General features: G+C 53.1%; 1 pseudogene; it reads right to left on the reverse strand.

Moving 5' to 3' along the window:
- Positions 1–237: 237 nt before the first annotated feature.
- LOC117311682 (inner centromere protein pseudogene) lies at positions 238–5,729 on the reverse strand (annotated as a pseudogene).
- Positions 5,730–5,954: the final 225 nt, after the last annotated feature.

Below are 5,954 nucleotides of genomic sequence, written 5' to 3' on the forward strand. Positions count from 1 at the left end.
ATCCTGCCAACACTTGCTATTTTTGGTCTTTTGATGATAGCTGCTCTGACAGGTATTAAGTGATATCTCATTGTGCTTTCGATTTGCTATTCCCTGATGGTTAGTACGTTGAGCATCTTTTCGTGTGCCTGTTGGCCATCTGTATGTCTTCTTTGGAAAGATGTCTATTCAGGTATTCTGCCCACTTTTTTTTCACTTTGATCTCTCAGATTCATTTTAATTAAAAAAATTTGAAGTATAGTTGATTTACAACGTCGTGTTAGTTTCAGGTGTACAGCAAAGTGATTCAGTTGTATACACACATATATCTATATACACATATATTATTTTTCAGATTCTTTTCCCTTACAGGTTATTACAAAATATTGAGTATAGTTCCTTGTGCTATACAGTAGGTCCTTGTTGGTTATCTATTTTACATATAGTAGTGTATATGTGTTAATCCCAACCTCCTAATTTATTCTTCTCTCCCTTTCCCCTTTGGTAACCATAACTTTGTTTTCTGTGTCTGTAAGTCTACTTCTGTTTTGTACATAAGTTCATTTATTTGATTCCACATATAAACAATATCACGTTTGTCTGGCTTACTTCACTTAGTGTGATAATCTCTAGGTCCATCCATGTTGCTGCAAATGGCATTATTTCATTCTTTGTATGGCTGAGTACTATTCCGTTGTATATATATACCATATCTTCTTTTTTTTTTAGAAGGACAATACCATTTATAACAGCTCCAAGAAAATAAATACTTAGCTATAAATCTAACAAAACTTATATAGGATCTGCATGCTGAAATTACAGAATGCTGATAAAAGAAACCAAAGATGTAAATAAGTGAAGAGATATATCATGTTCATGGATTAGTAGCCTCACTATTATAAACATGTGAATTCTCCCCAAACTTATATAGATTTAATGTAATTTCAATCAAAATCCCAGCAGTGTTTTTGTATAGATAAACAGATTCTAAAATTTATACAGAAAGGCAAAATTGATAGAAAAGCCAAAATAATTTTGAAAAGAATAAAGATGGAGAAATCGCACTACCAGATTTTTTTTTTTTTTTTTTGCGGTACGCGGGCCTCTCACTGTTGCGGCCTCTCCCGCCGCAGAGCACAGGCTCCGGACGCGCAGGCTCAGTGGCCATGGCTCAGGGGCCCAGCCGCTCCGCGGCATGTGGGATCCTCCAGGACCAGGGAACGAACCTGTGTCCCCTGCATCGGCAGGCGGACCTTCAAGCACTGCGCCACCAGGGAAGCCTCACTACCAGATTTTTAAGACTTATACAAGCTACAGTAATCTTGGCCATGTGGTATTGGTAAAAGGAGAGACCCATAGATCAATGAAAGGGAATACAAAGTCTGGAAATAGACCCATACAAATATGGCTGATTGACTCTTGACAAAGATACAAAAGAAATTCAGTGAAAAAGAATAGTCTTTTAAACAAATGGCTCTAGAACAACTGGACATCCATCTATATGCTCCCCATTGACATTGTGGTTTCAGGCAAAGACACACTCACCAGTTGACTCAACACAACAGTTTCTCATCAGAGAACATATGGAACAAATTTAAATTCGCACCGTATTTGAATGAACTGTAAAATGATTTTCTTTGCATGGTGGAATCTTCTAGATTTCAGCCTGTTGTGTGCATTCACTCTTTACTCATTTTAAAAAGCTCTCTTATATTCAGCCTTGATTTTGTCCTAAAGCAGGGTCAGCAAACATTTTCTGTAAAGGTTCACAGTAAATATTCTCAGCTTTGCGAACCATAAGGCCTCTGTTGTAACTACTTAACTCTGCCCTCAGCAGAGCAGCCGGAGACAACAGGCATTCATTTCTACTGGGCGGGTTCCAATGAAACTTTACAAAAATGGATTGCGACTTGATTTGGCCCATAGGCCCAAATTCACCAACCCCCATTCCAGGGGCTGGAGTAGGAGATGATGAAGCTGTGGCACGTTTAAAACATGGTTGGCAGCGATGGGGCAGGGCCAGCTTCCATGGACACTAAGCATTTAATTAGCAGCTGCCTGGATTTGTTGGAGAAACATCTCAACTACTTGCACGTACTGGTCCTGAGGGAGTTTCAAGAGATGTTCCCTTCCTAACCCAGATCTCCTGCTTCAGCAGCATGTCCACGTTCTTAAGTCCTTTCACCATCCGTGCAGCAAGGGTGGGTGGAGCCTGAGGCGTGGAGGGGCTGAGGGCCTCTCTTAAGTGGCAGAGCTGTGTCAAGAGCCCAATTCTCCTGACCTCAACTCCAGGTCTTACCACTGGAATGAGGCCCCCTTTACAGGCAGGGCGCTCCCCAGAAAAACAGGAAGTATCGTCACCTGCCCCAACATGAAAGTAACTGAAGTGTTTCTCAGGGTTGTCCAGGGCTGGCATCAGAATCACCCACTCCATCGGCATCTCTGGGGGTGGGACCCAGGAGACCTTGACGCACACCCCAGGAGTATAAGCAGTTCCTATTCCTCTAGCCCATCCAGCGGCCCGAGACGGGGCCAGGGTCCAGGGCTTTCTGAAGAGAAGCCCAGTCTTCATGATACTCACAGCAGGCTTGAAGGAATAGACTTTATTACTCTAGCTCTCAAACACTAGAGGCTAAAATTCAGCTGAACTCTAACAACCTATTTACAGAGTGCTGTCAGCAGACCAGGCAAGGCTGGGCCTGGGTCTTCCCCGAACACCCAACAAGCTCAGCCTCCCAGCAGGCCCGAGCCGCCTTCCCCCTGTAGCACACAGAGGACGTTTATATACACTTGACCGAACCCTCAGCAACAGGATACCAGGCAGGATGGCACCAGAGACACAGACGTATAGACACAGATGAAGGCTGAGGCTGCCGAGCAGGCCCGAGGACCTGGCTCAGTGCTTCTTCAGGCTGTAGGCCAGGCTGCCAGGGACCCTGGTGCCCTGCAGGGGCGGCGAGTTCCACACGGCAGAGCTGGTGCGCTTATGGTAGCGGGGCTTGCTCTTCTTGAAGATGTCCTCCAAGTCCAGTGGGAGAATGGTTCCGAAGAGCTGCAGGAGGTTCCGGGGGTGGTAGTACTGCCGGATGGTGGCCTGGCTAAGCTGGGTGCCTCTGGCCCAGCTGGGGATGGGCTTCCGGGGATGGGCCTCGTCATCAGGGGAGTCATCGCTGTTCAGATCCATCCCGTAGTTATCTGGGTTGATCTTGGGTGGGGGCGGTGCCCTGTGGAGTCATTTGATGCGAGGTACAAGCTGGAGACTGCACGTCCACGGTCACGTTCAGGCTTTTGCTGGCCACCGCGGCCTCCTTGGCTTTTCTCCTGCTCCTCCTGCAGCCGCTGCTCAGCCAGGCGCTGCTGTTCTTCCTTCTTCGTCTCCTCCAGCTCCCTCTGCAGCCGCTCCTTCTGTAGCCGCAGGGCCTTCTCCCTCTCCTGCAGCTCCCTCTGGGCCTGGAGCCTCTCCCGCTCCGCCGCCGCTCCCGCTCCCGCTCGCGCCGCCGCTCCCGCCGCCGCTCCCGCTCCCGCCGCCGCTCCCGCCCCCGCTCCCGCTCCCGCCGCCGCTCCCGCTCCTCCTCCTTCCTCTTCGGCAGCAGCTCCTGGGGGCGCCTCTCCTCCTCCTCCTCCTCCTCCTCCTGCTGTAGCCACCTGAGCCTCCGCGCCTCCTCCTCCTGCTGCCTCTTGAACGCCTCCACCCCCTCCATCTTCTTGGCCTTCTCCTCGGCTAGACGCTCCTCTTTGGCCTTCTCCGTCTTCTCGTCGATTTGAGCAAACTGCCGCTCGATCTGTTCCTTCTCCTGCTTCATCCTTTTCACCCGTTCCCGGGCCTGCAGCGCCTTAGGGAGGCGCTCCTCACGCTTCAGCTTCACCTCCTCCAGCCGCCGCCGCTTGTCCTCCACCTTCTGCCCGCGGAGCTGCTCGGCCTACTCCTAACGCCGCAGGTTCTCCAGCCGCTGCAGCTCCTCCTTGGGGTCCACGCGCAGGGGAGCGTTGCGCTTCAATGAAGGATTTCATGATGCTGCTGTTGGGGGTCGAGGTCGGGGTCATGAGCAGCTCGTTCCTCTGCACGGTCTACAGGAGGGGCCGGAGGGGCCGCACCACCTTGCTGGCGGGACAGGGCGGGGAAGGGGTCTTGCTGCTGGGGGGCTGCAGCTCCTCACCCCCCAGCTGCTGCTCCTCGTCCAGCTCACTCACTGCCTGCTTGTAGCTGCGCTTCCTCCTGGCACTCGGAGGCGGCTCCTTGGGGGCCATCTGCTTGGTCAGTCTCGGCCTCCCGCCACCCTTTAGAGGGCGTTCCCTGGCCGCCGGCTGCAGGCTGCGAGCCGGGCATGCTAATGGCGATCTTGGTGGCACTGCGGAGCCGCAAGGCACTGCCATTGCTTTGGGGACCTCCGGCTCGGCCGTCCTCTCCGGCTCAGCTTCCTTGCTGGGCTCCTCCGCCTTGGGGCTCGCTTTCTGGGGCACCTCGACATGCAGGAGCCTCTCCAGGTAACTGTGGCAGATGAGGCGGCCGGCTCTTTGGTGGCCTTCCTGGCAATCCTTCTGCTTGATCTTCGGACGGTGCTCTCCTCTTTGGAAACCAGGGAGTAATTCTGGGCCAGCGAGACCTGGGGCCCCGGGGAGGACGGGGCGATCAGGCTGCGCCGCACCGATCCGCGGCCCACATGGGAGCGCGTGGGCGTGGAGAAGTTATCTGTCAGGATGGGAGCCAGCACCCGCTCCCGCCACGGGGAGGCCAGAGAGCTGGGTGAGTCCTGCGGGCCTGGGGAGGTCGCGGCAATTCTGAGCTTGGAGGCGGACCTTTCTGCCCCGCCCCCTCGGCTCTTGGGGTCCTGGGGTGTAGTTATCAGGGAGCTCACGGGGACAGACTCCAGTCTCTCAGCCTCTGACTTCTGGGGTGTTGAATCGTCCTCCGAGGTCAAGGTGATATGGGAGGCCGAAGCCGTGGCCGGAGCCGGGGTGGGGGACGGAGCCTGGGCAGACTGGAGCTGGCTGAGGTGCTGCTCAGCGCTCCGGCGCTCGCTGATGCCAGTCTCCACCACGGGTACCAGCTGGCACAGGGCCAGGCTGTCCTTGGGCTTCTTGGTCAGCACCGTGGGAGATTCAGGGGTGGGCGAAGGAGCGGCTGCCGCGGAGGTCGCTGCAGCTGCGGCCGCCGCACGGGTCACCCGCCGCAGGACGGAGCCGTTCTCCCCCACCACTGTGGCCAGCTTGTCCTTGTTACGGAGGCGCCGGGAGCTCTGACGGCTGCTCCGCGTCTTTCTGTGGGACAGCGTTCTCCGGATGGGGTCTCTCTTTTCATCCTGAACATAAGAAATCCGTCTCTTTTTCCGTCGGTTCTTCTGAGAAGGTGTTTTGGGCATCAGCTCGGGCTCTTTGCTGAATTCTCTGGTGAACGTGCGCTCGGCCTCCTCCTCGATCTCCTCCAGCCACACTATGTCCTTATTGTCCACGTTGTAGACAAGCCCCATGAGCTTCTGGTCACAGAGCTCCAGCAAGTGAATGGGCCCTAGGGCTGTCGTCCTCATGATGGCTCTGTTCAACTGCACCGTGTCTCCTAAGTGCTGCTCCGATGCAAGTCCGGCGCCCTTCCCAGCACAGATCTCAGCCCGCCCGAGTTCCACCGCTCCCGGCCTCCAAAGCTCACGGCTGCAAGGAAGCAACCTACCATATCTTCTTTATCCATTCATCTGTCGATGGCCATTTAGGTTGCTTCCTTGGCCGGGCTATTGTAAATAGTGCTACAATGAACGTTGGGGTGCATGTCTTTTTGAATTATGGTTTCTCCAGATATATGCCCAGGAGTGGGATTGCTGGATCATAAGGTAGCTCTATTTTTAGTTTTTTAAAGGAACCTCCATACTGTTCTCCATAGTGGCTGTACAAATTTACATTTCCACCAACATTGTAGGAGGATTCCTTTTCCTCCACACACTCTCCAGCATTTATTATTTGTAGACTTTTTTTTTTTTTTTTGC

This window comes from Tursiops truncatus, chromosome 3 (genome assembly GCF_011762595.2).
Source record: "Tursiops truncatus isolate mTurTru1 chromosome 3, mTurTru1.mat.Y, whole genome shotgun sequence".
Lineage (NCBI taxonomy): Eukaryota > Metazoa > Chordata > Mammalia > Artiodactyla > Delphinidae > Tursiops > Tursiops truncatus.